This window comes from Columba livia, chromosome 6 (genome assembly GCF_036013475.1).
Source record: "Columba livia isolate bColLiv1 breed racing homer chromosome 6, bColLiv1.pat.W.v2, whole genome shotgun sequence".
NCBI classification, from domain to species: Eukaryota; Metazoa; Chordata; class Aves; order Columbiformes; family Columbidae; genus Columba; species Columba livia.
The window spans coordinates 36,925,679-36,949,390 of record NC_088607.1 but is presented as its reverse complement, the minus strand read 5'-3'; the positions used below and the strand labels follow the sequence as shown (position 1 = coordinate 36,949,390).

Genomic DNA, 23,712 nt, shown 5'->3' with positions numbered 1-23,712 from the left:
CAGTGACAATAAAATATTGTAAAGGACACCGAGGCTTTCAGCATTTCAAAGAAACACATGCAACCAAAACATCTGTGAGTGAAATTATACAATAGATTCCTATGCAACAGCGAAGAATCATAAACGTTGCTTCAGTAAGGTAAATGCTGCAATACACACAAATCAAATTACATACAGCAAGCCAAGATGCTGCAACTGCGGATGGGAGAACAAGATGCACCTACACACATTTTCCTCAAAATAGCAACACGTTCACAGGGATCACAGATAGTAAGTAACAGGGGCAGCGCATGGCACTAGGATTTCATGATGCACCCCAAGGCAGCAGGGTTGAAAACACATAGACCACGTTTCTGATAGTCTGAAGACACAGAGAAGATGGATAACTTCCATGGCCATGGGGCAAAAATCTGTTTATTATGCCAAAAAGCACAAACAGAAGAAGTACTAAAAAGGGAAGAAAAGCAAATGTCAAAGACAAACAAAAGAACCAAAGAAAGAGGTAGTTCAGCTGAAAAGCAAAACAGAGGGAAAACAAATTAAATAAAAAAACCCCACACAAGCTGAAAGAGAAGATGTTGTTTTAAGCAAAGACAGTGATTAAATGAAGGAGAGACGTGACTTTCTCCCTTTTCTCATGTCCTGAAGAACAGAGATTACACAGTGGAAGGAGGATTGAAACAAAGAGAGAAAGATTGAGTGAAAACACTGAGTCTTTGAAAGATACTGACACAAATTCAGCAACAGGCAGCAAATGTTTCTGGGAGTAGAAAATATTTCCTTCTTCGGTTCACAAGGGCAAGGAGAGAAACAGATTGGGAAGTGAATGATGCTTCTATTACTCTAACATATTCAAGAGCACATAAAATGCAAACATACTACAGCTGCTTGAGAGGGGAAAAGCACAAGAGGGCAACAATTTCAAGTGTAGGTGTTGTGGGATCTCACAACAAAATAGTGTTTCATCATGATCACTGGTATGAAACAGAGCTGGATCTCTCCACTGCTGTTTAGTTTCCCTGCGGTCTGAAGAAGTTTATGGGGAGGATAAATCTTGTCCCAACATAAACAGAGGGCAAAACCATGAAGATTTCATTTGGGCTGGTGATACTGTGCCAAAGAGAAGAGAGATGAACTTCAGAGCTGAACCGAACCCACCTATGTGGCCGGGAGAAGGAGGTCCCGCTCCCCAGCCCCTCTGCCAAACTGTCCCAAAATAAAAAAGCTCAATAGCTCTTTAAGTGCACTACAGCAAAGTGACTGTGTTGGAAAGCTGGCTGCCAAGTGGGATCATCAGAGCAGAACACCATCAAGGTGCTCCTGTCTCAAGAAGGGAAGGGGCAGCTGCTGCATTTCCTAAATTCAAGAGGATCCAGATTTAAGGTGGACAAAATATCTTCAAAACAAATCCACCTTTGTTGCCAACCACTCGGCTCTAAGAGAGCTCTGCCGCTGCCTCAGGCATGTTGACTGATCTGCAAAAATATATGGGATGTCAAACGGAAAGACTTCATCCCTACCTGAGATTTTCAAGAATTGGGTCATCATTGGTGCCTGTGGGAAGCACAGGACACCGAGCTCACACCCTTCATGTCACCACACACACCACCCCAGCAGGCAACCAGAACAGAGGATGTGATGGTTCTGGTAACGCCATGAAAGGGACTTTTCCTACGCTTTACTCTTCTGGTTTGGTTACTGTTAAACGTTCCTGTGCTCTTCTCCTTGATAATTTTCATGCTTTGCTGTTCAACAGCTGCTCCTCATCAACAGCAGCACCTGCAAAACCAGAGCTCAGGAAAGACACAGAGAAAGCTCGCAGAACCATACAATCATTTTGCTTGGAAAATACCTTTCACATAATCGAGTCCAACTGTAAACCCTACACCGCCAAGCCCACCTCTAAGCCATGTCCCTAAGAACATGATCCACAGCAGCCCTGACCACTGCCAGGAGCCAGCACAGCTGGACCAGCCCCTGAGCCCTGCGCACTTCTCCTTGCCCACCCCGTTTCTCCTTTTTACATCGCATAACCTTAACCACAAGATAAAATACATATATACTGAACCATGTCATAACACACCATGGGTTTTGGTACAATAACCAAAACATTTCTCCATGTGAAAATCATGAGAAGTAGCTACAACTTGGCTTGACCTGAAACATCTCTTCAGCCTGAGACCTCTGATGGGAAAGATATCTTGTTTTTGCTCATTCCCTTCACTGTTTTTAAGCAGCATAGATCAGTGAAACAAAGAGATAGAGCTGGCTTCCTTAAAGAAAAAAAGCTATTATTAGCTATACCAGCTGGATCTTATCTACTTTAACTGCAGCTAAAAAGCTGTCAAGCTGCTCTCCTTGAACAGCACAGAAGTCACCATCTCCATTGTTTAAGCTGGAAATATCTCAGTCTTTCTTACATTCCCCACCAAAGAAAGTTTTCTGAATATAAGAGCTCTTACAAGCTGAATACATTTTACACTAAATTAATTCAACAAATCACAGAAATCAGACCTTCCTCCAGCTAAATGGATAGCTTTAAATCATGGGCTTGTCACAATTCTCTAATACAATTATCCTGACATTTTCTTCACACTATCCTTTCTTTTAAACTACCTGAATAAAAAAAGGCTTATATGTGTCTTCACAACGTGTTCATGATTGTTCTACCCTGCATCTTGTTTAAGATACAATATGATGCTTTGAAATCATATGTAAAAAGAGCTCTACAGATTGTGGTGGCCTTTTCTACTGGATCTCTTAATATAATAAGTGTATTCAATACTAGCAAGTCATTTTTCTTGCTTTAGTATTTGTGCATTAGTGCTAATAACATGCAAGCAAAGCAGAATTGGTGTCGTAACAGCAGCTTTTCAGAATGAAGTTTTCCTTGCAACCTTTGAAAGAATAGAAGTTGGATCCTTCTGTCAGAGCATTTGATCATGAACTCCCATGAAAATCATTAAACATCAGAATGTCCAATTCAACTTAAGTTTTGTGAATTTAGAAGATTTTAAGTTCTGTTATTTGATTAACGTAGTTATTATTGTAATATTATCAAGCTCTTACTGAACAGTCACACAAAACATCTGCCAAATCAATGAGCCCACTCTGCAGTTTGGCACCAGCTGTGTTTTAACATCTGTTTTCACCGCTCTCCGGAGGATCCTCACAGGGGCACTTCAAACCTGCCTGTACACCTAACACACCCATGAGTCTCATTAGCACTCCTGCTGTTAATGACCAGAAAGCCCTGGCAATGGATGCCCAAGGATCCCAACTCCTCCTTCTGCAAAAGCAATCAAAACCTGCACACTTTTACTCCTCAGCTCTGCTGTGATGGAAATCAGTCAGGATAGAACAGAATCATACAATAATTGCAGTTGGAAGAGACCCTCAGCATCATCAAGTCCAACCATAACCAGCTGAGCCTGTCCCCAGTCATCCCACCCAAACACATCTTGACTCTGCAAACAGTGAGTCATGGGGCACAGTAAAAACGCAGCTGTTGACCTTCGTGGACAACAATGTTACAGTGCAAAACCCTGGGCTAGGGTGGGTTTTGTGTATGTGTGTGTGCTTGGCTTTCTTTTTAAGTGAGGATTCACAGGAGAGCACAACAGAACCGAGAGGCTGGGGCTGCTGCTGGGGAGGGTGAAGGGGAAATGGAGCCCACAGGCAGACGGGCAAACCAGGAGCATATGAAACAGGGAACTGTTCTTCATTTTAATGAGCTGTTAACATTGAAACATGTTGCACTTGTGCTTGCTGACTTTTAAATGGCCTCATGCAGTATTTGCCTGCAGGATACAGGAGACAGCAACAAGCCCGCAAGTTGCAAACAGCCAAGTCAAATGTTTTTTAGAGTATTCATACTATTACTGTGCTTTCCAGTGTCCCCTTAATTGGTGTTTGCAGAGCTGGATTCCTGCAGCGCAGTCCATGGAAATACAGAACCCAAGCCAGCAGCAACAAAATTAATTTAATAAACCAAAACACTGCTGCAAGTGTCTTGATGGGCAAACCTGGGAACCCAGCTCAGGTACCCCCACAGGGAAAAAAAACACACCACACTCTCAGAAATCACTGCTCCCATATAGGCAGACAACCAGAGAGCACAACCTGTGTTACAAAGCCCAGCCCCTCAAAACTACAAGCAAAACTTTAATGCTTTTCAAGCCAAAAAAATCCCAACTGCAGTCCCATCCAACCTATGTGCATTTTAAACCTTCGCTACAAAAGACAAGCAGCCCACAGCACTACAACAGGGCATCTAAAAGGACATACTGATGCTTGAGGTCCCACAAAGCATCTGTTTTTTAAAAAAGGAAATTCCAAAACAGCACATTTGGGTGCAGCTTTTCAGGCTGCAAAAGGCTATTTCACTTTCAAACCACATAAAACTCCTACATTGCACTCATTTTAAGAAAAAACAACTTGTTTTGCATTAGTACTCGGTAGCTGTTTAACAAAATAGTCTTACAGGTGCCATCACAAAATAGGTTTCAGTAAAATAGAAAACAATAAGGAAACCCATTGGAAACGCTTCAGTAAGCACGTAGAAGATTTGCTGCTTGTTAGTAAATACCAAACACTGAAGGCAGAGCAGGACGCCTGAGAAAAGCCGTCCCCGTGAACGCTTAATGCCCGCAGGGACCTGCAATCGCACTCATTAGACTGTTGCAAACATCCGTGCAGTTTTAGGTTTGGTATTCAAAGCCTCGCGTGCTCCGGCAGCACTGTCGTAAATCCCATTTACGTGGTTTCAGCTGTGCCGCCAAGCTCTTGGCACGTCCTGGCGCGATGCTTTCCAGCCTGCGATGTGACACCTCCTCCCCCTCAGCACCTTGGCCTTTGAGGGTATACGCGAAGCCCCAACACCGCCGTGGTGACACATCCCACAAGCAGCATCCTCTCCTCTAACCCAAAACACGTCCAGCTTCCACACAGAGGGAGGATCACATTAAATTGATGGGTTTCTGCAAAATTATCTGCAGTCATGCCAAAACCCCTCTTTGTGGCAAAGGTAATATAGAGCCCACTGTTGTACATCTACAGTTAGGTTTGTTTGCACCACGTGTACCGTTTTGTGCTGCTTGACATAAAACTTGAGTTGCCACATTGCCAAGTGTCCTACCGCGACTCTTGCATGCTTCCATTTGTAAAACGCCATTTGACCAAACTTTGCACCCCTTTTCCCAGATCTTTTCTGAACACGCTGGAGAGCACAAGGTTGAGCAGAGATCACATGAAGGGCACCGGTGACCACATGGAGAGAGCAGAAAAGGTCCATCAGGGAACCTGCTGGGCATCTCTTTCCTTGGAGATATTAAAAATTTAGCAGATTGGGGAATAACTTGACCTCACATGGATGTCACCACTGTTTGGAGCAGCAGTCTCCACAGGTCCCTTTCCAACCTATATTATTGTATTAGACTATGATTAGTCCCTAATGCAACATGTACCCAGAGGGTAATTAGAACCTCCCGCTATTATTTTGTTCCCTGCCCTCACGATTGCTCGTATCTCGCTCAGCTTATCACAGCCAATATAACATGCAGGGATTGCACTTGTGGAAATTGCTCTTTGCATTGTGTTATTTGAAATTTATTGACTTCTGCTCTATTCCTTCCTTTTTTTCCCCCTAAATAAAGAGTTCCTAGTGACTTCATTTCTAAAGAATATGTACTTGTGGTTCATCTGCCCCTTTTGTATTTTGAAACTCCCCTATACATTCAGAACTGCTTGGAGCACTTTGTGGAGGAAGGGGAGATGAAAAAATGATCTCTTGGCTTGTTACCTCAAATTTTAATCAACTGAGGATCATCCTTCTACAGCCTGACCAAAACTCAGCCTAAAATCCCCATCCTCCTGTAGCCTTCCAGCACTGACGTGCCTTATCCACAGCTTTACACGTACATTTCAGAAACCCTGAATATACGGCTGCTTCGCCAGCAGAGACCCCTGACCTCCCCAGGCCGCCGCTCCGTCCTCATCACCATTTCAGCAGCCCCATCGCATTTGTCTCCCCAGTGTCACACATGGCTCATCCCCCCCAGCTCTTCCAGACAAACAGCTCCAGCCTCCCAGTCCCCCTGCCCCAAAGCTCCCACTCCTCAGCCAGGCACCAGCTACTTTCAACCTGCAGATTTATATCCGAACATTACTAAAATTAACTAAGTTAGGCCCAAAAACCAAACTAAAATTAAGTTAGGCCCAAAAAACAAGCTCTGAATATTTATCTTTGCAATTCTAGGTTTGCATGAACTTCGTGTATATCTCCTCTCTTAAATTTCCTTGAGACTGAAAGCTTCAATCTCTTAAACATGTTTAAAAATCAGCTTTAGTCCGAAAACACAGAGCAAACCATCCCAAGTGGAAGTTTAAAAATCAATCATTATCAACTCAGTGTCAAACTCTCTGAATTCAGAGCTGTACTGCAGAACACAAAAATCTCACGTAAAAGAAAAATAAAAGGAGAACAATATACCCTTGAAAATGCATTTTGTGGTCATTCTTAAACGCCATTATGCTGCATCTGACCCAGAGTCTTCAGTCCCATGTGTAAAAATCCACCAATGTGATCAACTGATGCTTTAAAGAAATGAAGTACTTTGGAAAAGGCTGTTTTCAGCCCCAGTGCACAGTTCAACAGTCCCACATCACGCTCCCGAGGTTGCTCGCTGACGTGGTGAGTCACACACGGTCTTGCCAGGAGCCAAAAAATATCGGGTGCGCATCATTGGGGTGGATGAGCTTCGGCAGGTCTGACACTTGAAACGTGCCTGGGGAGCTCGCTTAGTTAAATACCAGCTCTGTTTCAGCAATTACATCCAATACTGCTTCCAATTGACAGCATCTTCCCATACAGTGCCTCAAAAAAAAATCAGGCATCTCCATAAATTCTGCCAGGAAGGGAAATACATCTCAGGGAAAGGCTCCATAGCATCTTGAATTACTCTGCTTCCCTCAGACTGCAAAGAGATGCCCTGATCCACACACGAGCGGAGTCCGGGCTTTGTTCATTCCTGCCTTCACCAGCAGACAAAAAGAAATTAAGGATGGGTTTTGGGACATCCTGCACTGCTTGTCATGAAAATGAAGCTTCCTGGTAGGTTATCTGAGTGGGAAATACAAAGGACCATGTGGTTTTTAATACCTGCCTCACTCTGGAAAAAAATTGATTGTTTTAATCACCAGAAAATGTTTGGGTTTTTTCCAGATGAATATTTTAATAAATCCTAAAGCTGGATTACATGCTAATTATAACAATGCCATATATTGTAAACCTTGAATCCTCAGTAATACAGGTCCTTACACCAAAGGCGATGCTCCCACATTGTCTGACACACGATAAAAAGCTTACTAATTAGCTTTTCCTAACAATTAAAACACATTAATAGAAAATCAATTTAATTACAATCCGATCTAGTGGAAATCTCAAACGCACATAAACAGCTCCTTAATGAAAGGCTTCAGAACTTGCGTTTTTAATGCATGGTAATACTTATTAATGCACAGTGCATATCTTGGTAATGGAGCTCTGGTCTCAATTTTGCTAGGTTTTTCTCAAGTTCTTAACCTTTAATACTGGATGTGTATTAGAGACTGTTTGAATAACAAAATTCCCTTCAGAAATTGATTTTGGCTGAGAATCAATTGAAAGGCAATTTGCATCGCAATAAACTATTTCCTGTGGAGAAAGAGAACAGCTCGGAGAAATATGAAACTCAATTCCTTGCTATCACTATGATAGAGTCTACATGAGCACACGCTTGCATTTCCACATAGATGCTAAAGAAAGCACAATTAATTATTCATGTTGCCATCTCCTACGCAGAGCACGGGCTGTATTGCGGGAGTATTTTGCTCTAATCAACAGCACCGCAAGTCAGTTGATATCCTGCTCCAACGTGGTGCTCGGAGAGCATTAATGGTGACCCGGCTTCTTCAGAGACGCAGCACAGCTACAGATATCATTAGTATCCGGCTTTGTCGACCTGAGAAATAAACATCTGCATGCACAGACCTGGAAACTGTACCCACACAGATTGTCCTCTTTTACATGCAATTAGCTGGCATCGTCTCAGCAGCCACTGAATTCTGGTATTGTCAAGCATCAGAGACAGAAAACCGCTCTGCCACACTGCAGTTCTTCCAAGTATTTACATGTCAAGGGACATGTGGCTCTAGCTTTCATAATTAAAAAGGCACATAAACCAACCAAAAAAGTCAGTATACCTTTTGAGGATGAGAAGGTGCCCGGAGCAGAGCTGGAGCACCTCTGTGCTTGCCAGTTGCTAGAACATTTCCAAGCTCCTCTGACACGTGTTTCTCAGACAGAGCTGGTAAGGCTCCCAAGTGCAGAAAATGAGCTTTCTGGCATGATATATTTGGGCAGATTTCATGCTAAGTTCAGAACCAAACAGAATCCAGGCAGGGACAGCACTGCAAACCTTGCTTTGGACCAGCCGTGCAGCTCCTGATGGGCAAAGGAATATCATGTCTAAATTAGTTTATCATAAGAAAGCCAGACCTGTTCCAAGGGACCTCTCCATGTAGCTTTCAAATATTTATTCAATTAAATACGCTTATGTTTGAGCTATTTGCCACTAGCTTTGTGTTAAGATAATTTGCTCGCCTCATGCCCTTTCTTGCAGCATTTCCAGGTATTATATTTGCTTATTTGATAACATCTCCGTTCTTCCTGCGCAAGCAAATAAGGGACAGATGTGTCTAGGTCAACCTAAAGGACCTTTAAGAAATATCACATATACTCATGCAGCTAAACTTGATATAAAACCTACTGCTCTACTAGAAAACCTACAGCACTCAGCTCGGTGCTACCATACACGGCTTTTAAAGAGCAGAAAGACCAACAAGCATGAAACACATTAAGCTCCATGGACAAAACTTTGGATAGACCTACTGCTCACACCAATAGTGAGGTTCATCCTACAAGTGGTTTGAGCCTGAATGAGCTTCACCAATCACAGTATTTAGTCCTGCCAGATGTATTTTGAAAGATAAACCCAACCTAGTCATACTCATCAGGTCAGAGTACTGAAAGCCCCCAAGCTTTGAGTCAGCTTAGGGTTGTAATCCAAGCCCTCACAAGGCAGCCACCTTCAAACACTTCCAAACAAATCAGCTTGCATTTTGTTGACCACTCGCATGTTTTCTGGGCACTAAATGCTGCCACTTCCCAACCTAAACACCCTTCAAGACGACCGGCACATGGCTTTTTAAAAATGCCCCCGTGCTCCCAAAAAATATTCGTACGTTTTTGAAACATTGACCTTGACTCTTCATCTCCAATATACATAAACACAGACAGGTTTCTAGGGAGAAATTTTAAACACAAAGAGTTTGCCAGACAGAGGAGCTGAGCTACAGTATTTAATACTCCTGTTTCACTTTCCACCGGCTTCCAGCAGATTGCCTGCGTGAAATTCATATCCTGTTTAATATCTACAAATCCCTAAGCAAGCCGAAGCCAAGGCTTTGCTTCTGGTTCTTGCTTTTTGGGGAGTAGAAGGGAAATTAAGCATTTTGTGTGCGCAGCTCCCACCAGCGGCTTGGATCAGAGGCGCTGGCGGGGGAGCGATGGGGATGCTGCTCCCTAACAGGAGGGAGCGGATGCTTTGAGGATGCCACAGAAACACGGCCACGTTTGCCACGGGGGCAGAGAAATCACAATGGGAAATCACTATCAGATCTAAACACCTTGAAGTTGCTGCCTCCACAAGTTTATAACTCAGCCAGACCACGGCTGAGGAGAGGGATCATATTGCAACTCCTGATAAACAGTAAAAAGTCCACAAGAATTCGTAGTATTATCCTGAGAATACAGAGCAAAAGACATCTGTATCAGCCGAAAGCTGCACCGCATCTGCTATGCTGTGCCCATTAACATCCAGAATTCACGATGCTCCCAAGAGCCATCCACGAGCTGCAGCACAGAAATACGCCGTGGCCCCCCATTTAAAAATGAAGCGATATCTGTGACCATCGTGCACCTACGGGGAGCACACAAGGGCAAGAGTCAACCTGTTATTTGCGCATTTTCCAAGATAACAAGCTAAAGTGGCCACATTTTCACAATCAGTAGTCAGCTCCACTGTGCAATTCTCTTACCCGGCTCAACATTATTCTAGGTTTTAACAAAGCTTTTAAAGGAAAGGAAAATACATACATAATTGGCTTATAAGGTCTCCGTGGGGTTAAAAAGAAGATGGGAAAAAGCAAGAGAGGCGTGCATTAGTGTGAAAGTCATTTCCATGCCCTGCTTTTTCAGCTGTGGAACATTTCTTTCAGAAAATAGTCACAAGTAAACTCTAGGGGATTCCCCCCGCCTCCTTACAACAATAAATATTTCCTGGGAACCAATGCTCTGAAAATCTCAACAGGTTTAGAGGCTCAGTTTTGTACCAATAAGTATCCCAGAGTTCAAACGTGTATCAAGGCTCCTTTGATCTACACACCAGACCGGAAATCCTCGGAGAAAAAGCTCTCTTGCAAGATTTCCTGAATTCCTCCACTTTTGCCAAGGTAGAAATAGCTTATTCCTTTTCCACAGCATTTTTGTGCTTTTACTTCTAGCTTAGCTGCAAACCAGAGACACAAACAATTTAGAGGACACCATCCAACTAAGAGATCCTCTTGCACATACATGAGCACACAGGAAAACCTCCTGGCAAGAACTGAGGCTTATGAGAGTTTCTCAGAGTTAAAAACAGGTGCCAGATCATTAAAAATGTGAGGAGGTGGGCATCAAACAACACAGCCATTGTTAGTGTTGGACTGCTTTATCTTGCAAAAAAAGCTGGCAAAAAAATAGGGTTTAGCCTCCCAAGTTAAAGGATCCCACCACACAGATCTTTCTCAGCCCGAACAGAGGAGGGTGACCTTGCAGAAGCCACATCTGCAGATCAAACACCAGCGATAATTAAGTATTTGATTACCCTTGGGTCCTACAGCCCGGCTGCTAACCTGGAGTCTGTGCTGCATCCCGCGGCCACAAGGGCTTCATCCTAAATGCTGTGCGCCAGGCTCTTTTCCTACACCTTGCAGGAAAGGCCTAAAAATGAGAGAAATCACCTCCGCTGCTCACTTTGAAACTCAAGTTGTGCTGTCAGGCTCCTATCACCCTCTCCCAACGTGCTCTACCCTTACAACAGGCTCCCGGTAACGAGCAACAGTGCAAATGATTCTGTAGCTGCGGCAACCAACCCTCGGAAACTAATGTGAGAAGGACCCAAAAGCCAAGCCATGTTTAATTCACATCACCTATGGCCTTAGAAGGCTTTGAGTCGCAGGACTCTCTGCAATGATGCACAGATACTTCTGCTGGTTTGGGGTTTTTTTACCAATGAAGAAGCTGCCTGCTGTTTCAAAGCATGGAGGTAATTCTTATCATGAGTCCTGCTCTCTGGGAAGGAGAAAAAAGGCAATCCAATTATCTCCCCAGACAAGGGGATGAGCAATCAGCACACCTGGGCAGCTGAGGGGATCACACACCAGCCAGACCTGGGCCCTGCTTCATTTACACACCCCACACAGCTGAAACCATCTAATTCACTGAAATTATCAGCAAGGGCAGGTGTGGGGCTCCGGCCCTGCTTTTGACTTTTACTTGCACACAGACTCAATAACCATCAGGTGCGTCCTGAATGAGGAGACCCAAACCTGACCCTGCCAGAAAACAACCCTCTCAGGCTAAGAGCTGTCTGGGACAAAAATGAAATAACCATATGGAGGAAAACGTTCATTTCAGATACATAAAATAGTCTTTTTATCACTTTTTTACTTTTCTATTCTTGCAATTGTATACTCACTGGGGAAAAGAAGCCTGAGCTGGTGGGTGTTACTGAGGGACAGCCCAGAGACACTTCCTCACACAGACACCCCTCGGGTGCACAAAGCTCTCACCTCTATCAATAAAGTATTTATCCCTGCAGCTTTTCCACAGTGAAAGCACACTGCCCTTCTTTGAGGCTTCCCAAGATTATGCTTTAATTAGGTTTAGAGCAAGGGTGCCCAGATACATCTCAAATAAATTACTTTTTAACCTTGCAATGTGGTGCCACCCAGGAGTCAACAACTCAAGGAAACATTGAATCAATGCACAGTTGTGAGAAAAATGAATACGCACACATATAAAAAAAGAAAAATGGATTCTTAGAAGTGACCTCCCACAATTCAAGATGCTCATTTTGGTGTTTCACATTGAGCAACCCTTTCATTTTCACCTCAACCCAAGCACGTAAGACTCACCCAACAAGTGCTCCTGGTCTCCAACGCTCCCGCCTCAGCAGCTCCACACTGACTCCTGGCGGGCACCTCCCCGGCAGAGGCTTTTATAGGCACGTGCCACGTGCTCCGTACCTCACTTTTCCACATTATTGCGTCACTGTGACTGCCCCCCCCCCCCCCCCTTAAAGGAGAAGTGAGCCCGTTACCAGCCCGCACGTGGCCAAGGGCCGCCTGGCCCACAAGATGGCGTCTGGCCCACAAGATGGCGCCTGGCGGGCTAGGCAGCTACCCCGGTACCATTTTGTAGGGGCAGGCGCGCCATTAACCCCAGGTTCCAGTATAAGTTGGGGAATGACCTATTAGAGAGCAGTGTAGGGGAAAGGGACCTGGGGGTCCTGGGGACAGCAGGGTGACCATGAGCCAGGACAGGGAACTGCTAGAGAGAGTCCAGCACAGCCACCAAGATGCTGAAGGGAGTGGAGCATCTCCCATGTGAGGAAAGGCTGAGGGAGCTGGGGCTCTGGAGCTGGACAAGAGGACACTGAGGGGTGACTCATTCATGGCGATCAATATGGAAAGGGGGAGTGTCAGGAGAATGGAGCCAGGCTCTTCTCGGTGACAACCAGTGATAGGACAAGGGGGAATGGGTGCAAACTGGAACACAGGTGGTTCCACTTAAATTTGAGAAGAAACTTGTTCCTGGTGAGGGTGACAGAACACTGGCCCAGGCTGCCCAGGGGGGTTGTGGAGTCTCCTTCTGTGCAGACATTCCAACCCGCCTGGACACCTTCCTGTGTAACCTCATCTGGGTGTTCCTGCTCCATGGGGGGATTGCACTGCATGAGCTTTCCAGGTCCCTTCCAACCCCTCACATTCTGGGATTCTCTGATTTCCATGCCTGAATTTCATGCTCGTCTTTCAAGCACTCTAATGAATCTAGTAATATTTTTGGCTAGGCAGAATGTTTAATCAGAAACGAGCAGAAAGCTACAGCAATAACCTCCAGGAGCCTACAAACCCGTGACGCTGGCCAGGGTGGACCTTCTCCCACCAGAGGATTCAATGTCTCCATTGCAATCAATGAGACACATCAGCAAAGCAAACAGTTCTGTGACTGTATTTAATGCCTTGGGGGTTTAACACCCGTTGTCCAGACGTTAAATGACGCAATTCGGGATTGAGATCCTGAGGCAAAGACGGGAAGTGCAAAATCCAGACCTTGGAGGTACATCCAAACTCTTGAGGTACAACCCAGAAACTTGTGCTGCTCTGTCTCTAGCAACACTCAGAGCTCCTGTATTAAACATGCGCCCCATGGTCACAAAACGCACTTGTAGGAATAATTTAGTAAGCTTTAAACTTCAAAAAGTAAATGCTTTTTTGCAAGCCCAGTGATTTCTGATTTCCTGGTTATTTCTGTAGGCTTGCAAAAAAAAAAAATGGAAACACTTTAGGTTAGATGAAAATATTGAAAAACTGCGGTAAAGGAGATGCTAGGGGAATAAGTATGCCCACCTGGTTTGTTTATTTAAATATTGTTTATGTAATTAATATTTTGAGGGAGTGTAGTAAATTGAGAAGGAGGTTTAGTGCTTGAGATACCTTTGGTGGCATTTGTTCTCCGTCTACTTATCAAAACTTGCAAGGTTACAGCGGTCAAGAGGTGCAGATGCTTTTTGTTTCATTAGCTCACAAACAGACATACCGGTATAATATTTCAGTTATGAAGGCTCTTGGCTTATTAACTTCAAAATAAAATCCAGCAACGATGCGAGATTCCCGCCTCTTTATGTCTCAGTGTTCACAGGATTTTGTTGATCCTCTTGGAGCAATTTAAAAAATGTAAACGGAATCCGAATGTAGCGTTTACCTGGCGCCTCTTTATTTCTGGGTGGTTTAGATGTGGTGTTTATTTCATTCCGAGTCGTGACTCATTGCTCAGATGTTGCGCCAGCGCGTCCAGTCTGTGTGTACAGTGCGCAGGAAAGCTCACATACCTGATCACACCTGGCACCGTGTTGTAGAAGCTGAGCGCGCTTTATTAACTTTTCGCATTGATAAGTAACAAAAATCAAATAGCTGTGGATATAATACCTATTAGTGGAGACCAGCCTGCGGGAAAACGCAGAAATGGAAAGATATTTACCCTCTGCTGTCTGGTATCACTCTCTAGGACTATCCATGGAGACACGAGCAGCATCCACCTCGCACTGACACATGTTTCTCAAAAACAGAAAGGAGAAAAAAAACATGGGATGTCTAAACCAGGGTATCAAACTCATTTTTATCAGCCTTGCTGTTGCCTTCAAAGGGCCAAATGTAATTTTAGGACTGTGTCCTGGTTTTGTTTAAAACCAAGTTTCTCTTGTAGTGAATGTGCCTGTCAGCTAAAGCTTCATATCAGCTGCATTTTCCTAGAGAACCAGATCCGTGTTTTGGTGAACACAGCAATGGAATGTGAGGTTATTGATAAGCATGGATGGACATCTCGCCAGAGGGGCAACGAGAAACAGGGGACCAAGAACCTGACCAACTGTGTATAACATCCCATTCACGTGAATACTTCATATAAAAGTGGGAGATCACGAGGATCTCAGCCCTTTTCCTCATGGCCGACATTAGGAGAGGACCTTGCGAGTCGTCCCTGTGAACTGAGGCCAGTGACAGACTGAATCCAGCTCCGGTTGGCTGCAGAGTCCAGTCCAGGACTTCGGGTGCCGGCTCTGCAGTTGCTGGGACTTTCAGGATTGGTTTTGTATATTTTGTATTATTTTCTCTATTTTATTAGTAGCATTAGTAAAACATTGTTAATTTTCCCAGCTCTCTTCTCTCTGTCCTTCTTTCCCTCCCGATCGCCTGTCCTGAGTGGGAAGTGGGGAGAGGGGGTTAACAATACATCTGCCAGGGTTTTATTGTCACCCCGCAATCTAAACCCTCGACAGACTGTAAAAATATAACTGCTCCTTTCCAGCATTAGGCAAGCGAGGTGTTCTTTGGCCCTCAATAAAAGCATTTTCAACTCTTTTTGCAACCGTAGCTCTTCTTGCATAGACTGCGATTCGCAGGTCAAGAATGTGGCAAAAATGCTCAAAGCAAAACAAAGAAACGTCACCTCCCCAGCACATCACCCAGAAGCAAGTACACTGGAAAACGGGGCTACCATGTTCTTGCTTATAAGCCTCAGTGGCCTTCACGAAGCTGAAAACTCTAGGGGAAGCTGAATTTGATTTTCTTTAGGAGTTATCGGTACTCTCCATACACGTTGTTCTGGTTATTGATCTGTTGCTTATGTCAGAAGTGAAGTCCATAGTGGCTTAAGTGATTCTTGAAGCTGCGAGCAGAATGGCAGCGTCTGATCTGACACTTCACCAATACTCACATTTTTCTGTGTGAAAAAACCCCTTTGCATTACAATTTTATTCTCTGGGATACCTAATACCTCTCTAAGTGCTTCTTAATACCTACTTTGCCTCAGTTTTTACCAGTAAGACAGGTGGCCCTCAGGACAACTCATCTCTGGAGGTGGTTGACAGAGATAGAAAGCCAAATAGGCCCCTTGTATTCCAGGAGGAAATAGTTGGTGATTTACTGATCCATCTGGATCCTCACAAGTCTATGGGACCAGATGGGATCCATCCTAGGGTGATGAGGGAGCTAGCAGAAGAACTTGCCAAGCCGCTCTCCATCATCTTCCAACAGTCCTGGCTCACTGGGGAGGTCCCATGTGATTGGAAATTGGCCAATGTTACCCCAGTCCACAAAAAGGGCTGCAGAGCTGACCCTGGCAACTCCAGGCCTGTCAGCCTGACCTCGGTGCCTGGCAGGGTTATGGAGCAGATCATCCTGAATGGAATCACACAGCACCTTCAGGATGGACAAGGGATCAGACCCAGCCAGCATGGGTTTAGGAGGGGCAGGTCCTGTCTGACCAACCTGATCTCCTTTTATGATCAGGTGACTCACCTGGTGGATGAGGGGAAAGCTGTGGATGTGGTCTATCTGGACTTCAGCAAGGCCTTTGACACTGTCTCCCATAATATTCTCCTGCAAGAGCTGGTAGCCCATGGCTTGGACAAGTGTACTCTACGCTGGGTTAAGAACTGGCTGGAGGGCCGGGCCCAGAGAGTGCTGGTGAATGGGGCTGCATCCAGCTGGCGGCCAGTCACTAGTGGTGTTCCCCAGGGGTCAGTGTTGGGTCCAGTCCTGTTTAACATCTTTATTGACGATTTAGATGAGGGGATTGAGACCATCATCAGCAAATTTGCTGATGACAGCAAGTTGGGAGGGAGTGTCGAGCTGCTGGAAGGCAGGAGGGCTCTGCAGAGGGATCTGGATAGACTGGAAAAATGGGCCAATTCCAATGGGATGAAGTTCAACAAGGCCAAGTGTCATGTCCTGCACTTTGGCCACAACAACCCCCTGCAGCGCTCCAGGCTGGGCACAGAGTGGCTGGAGAGCAGTCAGACAGAAAGGGACCTGGGGGACTAATGGACAGGAAGCTCAACATGAGCCAACAGTGTGCCCAGGTGGCCAAGAAGGCCAATGGGATCCTGTCCTGTACCAAACCAGCGTGGTCAGCAGGACAAGGGCAGTGATCTTTCCCCTGTGCTCTGCATTGGGGAGGCCACACCTGGAGTATTGTGTTCAGTTCTGGGCCCCTCAGCTCAGGAAAGACATTGAAGTGCTGGAGCGGGTCCAGAGAAGAGCAACAAGACTGGGGAAGGGACTTGAACACAAGCCCTATGGGGAGAGGCTGAGGGAGCTGGGCTTGTTTAGTCTGGAGAAGAGGAGGCTTAGAGGTGAGCTCAGCACTCTCTAGAACTACCTGAAGGGCAGTTCTAGCCAGGTGGGGATTGGGCTCTTCTCCCAGGCAGTCAGCAATAGGACAAGGGGCCATGGGCTTCAACTCTGCCAGGGGAAACTGAGGCTGGAGATGAGAAAGCAATTCTTTGCAGAGAGAGTGGTCAGGCACTGGAATGGCTGCCCAGGGAGGTGCTGGACTCACTGGCCCTGGAGGTTTTTAAACTGAGACTGGACATGGCACTTAGTGCCATGATCTAGTCAATGGACTGGAGTTGGACCAAGGGTTGGACTCGATGATCTCTGAGGTCTTTTCCACCCCAGTCCATTCTGTGATTCTGTGATTCTGTATTCCGATTAGAGCACCGTAGTGTTTTTAACTTTAATTCAATACAGCTACCACAGCTCTGGACCAGAGCCAAAACCTCACATAATCTGCACTATTATTGACCTGCTTATTCTTAAAATTTAAGTGGGACTTCTACTGGTATTAAATGGCATGTTTTGAATGGAAAAGTTCTATGCTTGACAAAAATCACTTCTCCATTTCAGATCAGATTAACTTTGCCTGTCTCAGCAAGCACATGTGAAGGCAGGAGACCGTGGTGGTAGCGCTGGCTTCTCCATCTGTAGGTTCACTAATTCAATGGTAGATCAGCATCAAATACAAGGTCCAAAGCCCTTTTGTCCCAGATCTAGCAGCCTGCACACATTTCCTCCAAAAAACATTACCAAATCCCTCCTTTTGCCGCTAAAACATCCATCCTAAAAGCAGCAATGGAAATGGTTTGGGCCCAAGGAACCAGGACGGGTCCTCACAAGTGAACGCGGTGCCACATTTCTTGGAATCGGAGCCTGTCAGACAGGAGCGCTGCTGGAAAAAAACCCAGAAGTCTAATAAAGCGTTTGAAAAGTTGGCTTTAATAGGTTAAATAGATGCCAGCCTCACCTAAAAAATGCAAATGAAACATGTCTGCAGATTTCACAAAGAGCTGCTTCGGCTCTATTGAAAGAGTTAGATGTCAAGTCAACTTTCTTGATTAGCTACCGCTACGTGGCTGCTCCCCAAACGCGGCTGGAGCACGGCTGATACTGCAGAAACAATGCGAGAACAAAACACCAGCGTTTATAAATCGAAAAATGTGCTTGGCCCGCAATGAAGGCGTCGCTGTGGTAGATACTGCACCCCAGCTGGATTTTACAATCCAGTGGGGTCACACTGTCTGGAATACTACAAAAACATATTTAATCTTCTGGGAGCTGATGAACATGGAATATAAAGTGCCTCCGTAGATTTTTCAGCTCAAAAATAACCAGAGTTGGAACCTTTTAAATCACTCTGGCCGCAGCATCCACCACTTAAATCTTCCTAAGCTAGAAGCTAATCTGTAGCTCTGACAAAACAGAAAGGATTTTCTCTTGCATAAAACCATCTTGGGCCAAATCCCGCCTTGCTTGTGGGGAAAATCGACACAGACATAACCAGTATGGCAAGAGCGCAGTTTGTCCCCAGATCTCACCAATGGAAAGAGGAATTCCTCAACAGATCCCAGGCAGATCTAAAGCCCCACGGGAAAGCCTGAGACTGCTTCTGAAAGGATTATCTTGGCGAATAAAACGCGACGCAGAGCGTTTCCCATCGTATCGCAGCAAGCGCGCGGATAGAAAAGGGAATTGCCGCTTCTAAAAGCTCCAAGTCGCAGCGAAGCGACTGGCTGACACCGGCTACGTGTCTAACAAAAGGTGCAATTCAATGACAAATAAACTTTGTATAAGCTGTCCTTGCTATGAGCGCTATGCTGGCATTGCCATTGCAGACCCATTTGTCAGGCCAGACCCCACTGAATTTCATGGCGTGAAATCTCATTAATGACCCTCAAACGCTTTGTCAGAAGAGATAGATTAAAAGCAATATATATACAGCATCTCCTAGAGGTCATGCTCCTGATAAATACAACCATATGGTAAACACAACCACAATGAGCATTGCAACAAATAAACAACGTGTTAATTAAAGCCAGTGTTAGAGAAACACTGAGTAATTGTGAACACTCCTCCCACCTCCACAAGCAGTAGGAAACCAGCGGGAGAATCTCATCCAGACAAACGGGGGATGCGGAGAGAAAACTCGGCTATGACTGTGGCCAATGAGAGAACAAGAGGCTCAAGAAGCCCTCAGGAGGTAGGAGAAAGATTCAGGTGGCAGAACAATCCAAAAAGAGGTGGGAAAGACCAGACAGAGCCTTCTGTTGCCAAAGGAATACACGGGTCAGGCATCAGGAGGGAACCGGCAACGGGCCAGATCCCAGAGAATTCTGCGTATACGGCATCGCGCACATTCACGACCCCATTGGTTCAAAAGGGAGCATCAAAGACCACGAATCCCATCTGGAAATTCAATTTTTGAATTCATTCAGAATGCAGAAAGTATCTGGATAAACCCCCAAAATAGCAAGGCGGTCTTCTTACCCACCCCGAACTCTACCAAAAACCTGGACCTTGTGTTTAATCAAACCTTGCATAGAACATATGAGCTTCATTTAGCTGGTTTAAAAACAAGATTTGAAGTTAATCACTATGGGTAACTAACCTCTGCCATACAGAAAAACATAAGGAATTGACCTATTACACCTCTAGAAAGGCAGCTAATTGCTTAAAATACATACACTGCTCTTCGGGAGCGGCTTCGGTTCTTTCCATCTGCAGTGCAAACCATCTTTTCTGCATGGTAGATTTCATGACTTTTCAGGTCCATTTCTAAATTGAAATGGATGTTTTAATGATGAAAAATGGGGCGAAGCGATGAATACTTCATTAAAGCACATTATTTCCCTGTCAAGCTTTTCTTCTCCTGACTGTAAGCAAAAATAATGTCTGAGCAGAGTTAACGTCGTGGGTTATCAGGGCTGCAGATGCCTCTTGGTTTTGATTGAACAAATAAGCTATTTCATAACCTGCAAACAAAAAATGATTCAATAAATTGGAGTGTCTTTTCCTCCTGATGAAAAACAGAGTTTTCAAACTCGTTAAATTACCTTCGCGTCATGCGAAAGACACTGAAGATATGCTATTTCTACCTGTTTTCTTTCAATGCAGCATCTTACAAGCAGCAAAGAATATTAAAAGCATCAATAGGTACTCAGTGTATACTCAATCAGCCGCTCCTTTTGCGAACTGTATTTAATTATTTTAATAAGATGAGAAGATATAATTTCCTACCAACGCAAGCACATGATGAGGAGTCGGCAAACTATAGAAAACATTCATATCTATCACACAAATAAACACGCGCTGTTTTTCTATAACATTTCTCAGTATATTTGCCAATTACCACATATTTTTGGACTGAAGCAAGTGTTTGCTCAAGCATGGAGAAATGATAACATAAATATCCAAACAGAGCCTCCTTTTGCGCTTAGCCAATTTATTAAAGCAACAAGACATTTCAGTATGGCATGAAATTGAAAAAGAGGGGGAAAAAAAAGAGCTAGAAGACAGGGATTGTATTAGAATCCAGAATAAAATAGCACAAGCCTTCGAAACCATCAAGCATCAGACAAAACCAAGTATTGTGCTGTCCCTTGGGACTGGGTTAAGCAGCTCTGGTTCTGTTAGGACCTGGCCAAGACTTTCCCAATGGCTTTCAACAAGTCGCCTTCTGAAAATGGCCAAGAGGAGACTTAAAATACATCTCGCATTCAACTGATCGCTCCAGCGCCTTTAATAATCAATTCCCTTTGCAGCCGTCTGAACGATCAATAGCCATTTGGGAATAGCTGAGCTGGTGTTACATGGTTTTTTAGTAGAATCGTTGTTTATTGGAGATTCTCGATGAGCTAAAAGGCAAATCTGAAATGCGAGCGGGCTGTCCCAGAGCTCACCCCTGAACAGAACACACCAAAGCACTTGTCCTTCACTTATACGCTTCCAGATGTACAACCTGAAATATATTGATTGTCCTACCCCCAGATGGGCTTCGATAGAAATACAGTTAAACTCGCTTAAATCTTCCTCTCGCTGTCAAAAAACACATTAGATTCATGGGGATATTTGGGAGAATTAAGGCAAATTATCATAAGACATGCAGGCGTGGGATGTGAATTGAAACTCTTCTCCTGAGCCCACCAAGGAGATAACCTGACAACAGAACAGCTACGGAAAGTTCCAACGGACCTTTGGGTATTTAACCGAATGGGGGGAAATACTACAATATACAACAAGACTCAAAATCATGTGCTTTAATTTCATTGTAGTGCTAAATGCAACACTTGGTTTCATTTCGAACATCGTCAACAGGAACAGGGTGATTAGGCAGAAAGAACCTTCCTGGATTCCTCCATATTCATCTGCACAAGGTATGAGGAAGAAAATTATGACAGTAGCGACTTTGCACGATCGATATATAATGAAATAGCTTTAAAGTAATAATGTTTTGCTTGCTCAGTGCCTGTTTCTTTTCTCCATAATTGATTTTGCTCTGAAATTTGAAGATTGCATTAACAGCCTCAAAGTAATCGCTCGGAAAACAACTAGTTTATACCTCTTTTCCCAACAAGTTAATCTCAGGTGGAAGACTTGCTGCTGATGGTGCTGCTTAGGTGCCCAGTTGGGGTTTCCATCAGTTGTTACATGTTTTTCTCATTGTTTCTATAGCATGAGATGCAAGGACTTCACAGACAAGCCTGTTCTATTTGAACCCTTAACTCAAGTCTGACAATGGCATCTGTACTTTTGGTGAGCAAAAAAAAACAAACCACAGAGCACATTTCTTTAAAAATACCTTTTCATACACGCCTGAAGGGGAGGTTAGGAGTGGATTATATCAAAAATATTGAAAACACTTTGATCGCAACCAAAAATATTATGGCAAGTCTATAGGTCATTGCCAAAGGCAACGAACAACGTGCGATCCGATTCCTGCGACTTGAGCCGACTTGGCGCCTTCAAAACCAGTTTTGGCACCAGTATAAAACACATTTTTGTTGGTTTCAGGAACTAGAAGCAACAATGTAAATTCAGCTTTTGAACCAGATACAAAAGTACTTTGGGTCTAACATCTGCCTGTCACTAATTTTCCTCCGCGGCAGCAAAACCAAAGGCCCGTCCTGCGGGTGCCCCCGGGACGTGTAGGGTATTCACAGTATAGCAGTCGTTCCATAGACTCACTGCTGTGTTTAGCTTGGATCCAGAGCTTCACATTTTCTAACATAGTTTAAATGGATGATTTGGAGCCAAACGGGATACAAGGATTTTCAGTTGGGGTTTATTTTCCTTTCAGTAAATATATTCCATATATAGTCCTCCTTATAAACTGAGAATTCTGACTTATGTACTATATGGAAGGCAAGGTTTAGAAATACACAGCCTACCAAATAGCTTTATAAACCAAGAATAAAAGAATTTGATAAGATATATGTGAAGGCACGAGTACAAAAAATTCTACGTTTTCTTTAAAAAAAAAGGGGGGGAAAAAAGTAAAATTAAGAATAAAATCTTGTCTGCAAAAGTTTGCAAAAGCTACATTTTTGTAAGCCAAGAAATTTGCAAGTAAAAGTTTGTATTCCACGTATTCCGTCACTTTACACAGCTGCATACTTAACGGACTGCAAGTGGATCCGTGGTATTTAAGTTCCAGTGATGGGATCAGTTGTGTTTGCTACAGCACAGGACAGTGGTTGAAGGTGACCAAGCTCCATTTGCAGTATCTTGCACATCTGTAAACAAGTCCTGTGACGACACGGTACGCCAGAAGGAATTGAATCAGACAATGGTACTCATTTCACAAACAGTATTATAGACAATTGGGCCAAAGAACCTGGTATTGAGTGGGTATATCATATTCCATATCATGCACCAGCCTCTGGGGAAATTGAAAGGTACAATGGTTGGTTAAAAACTACACTACAGGCAACGGGTGGTGGAACCTTTAAAAACTGGGATTCACATTTAGCAAAAGCCACTTGGTTGGTCAACACCAGGGGATCAACCAATCAAGCCGGGCCTGCCCAATCACAAATTCTTCGTACTGTAGAAGGAGATGAAGTCCCTGTAGTACACACGAAAAACATGTTAGGAAAGGCAGTCTGGGTTCCTCCTGCCTCAGCAAAGGCAAGCCCATTCGTGGCATTGTTTTTGCCCAGGGACCTGGCGGCATCTGGTGGGTGATGCTTAAGGATGGAGAAGTTCGGTGTGTACCTCAAGGGGATTTGATTCTAGGTGAAAATATTCAATACTGAACTGCATGATGTTAATTGTCATACCAACAGTGTTTAATAAGTGCCTTTCAGATCAAGACAGTGATGATGAAACCAGCGCTCGCTTCTTCGAGTGGCGCCTGACAACTTCTTCCAAATTGATAGAGTCTTTTAACCCACAAACAGTGGTCATGAGATGCACTTGATGTACCATTGTTCCTGCCCTGGGAGACTGTTGTGACAAAATGAACTTAATGAACTTTTCAAAGGATGGTACACCAGATCCATGTTTTGGTGAACACAGCAATGGAATGTGAGGTTATTGATAAGCATGGATGGACATCTCGCCAGAGGGGCAATGAGAAACAGGGGACCAAGAAACTGACCAACTGTGTATAACATCCCATTCACGTGAATACTGCACATAAAAGTGGGAGAGCACGAGGATCTCATCCCTTTTCCT

General features: G+C 44.3%; 1 protein-coding gene across 4 annotated transcripts in view; it reads right to left on the bottom strand.

Annotated features, from left to right (window-relative positions):
* Nucleotides 1-23,712, bottom strand: part of PRKG1 (protein kinase cGMP-dependent 1) — a 442,922-nt gene that overhangs the window by 315,188 nt on the left and 104,022 nt on the right. The window contains exon 1 of one of the 4 annotated variants that reach the window (XM_065068163.1): nucleotides 12,277-12,331. The exons of the other annotated variants lie outside the window; for them this stretch is intronic. The gene's annotated coding sequence lies outside the window, so the exon portion shown is untranslated. Of the gene's footprint in view, nucleotides 1-12,276; nucleotides 12,332-23,712 lie in introns of those variants that run through there. 4 annotated transcript variants of the gene reach the window in all.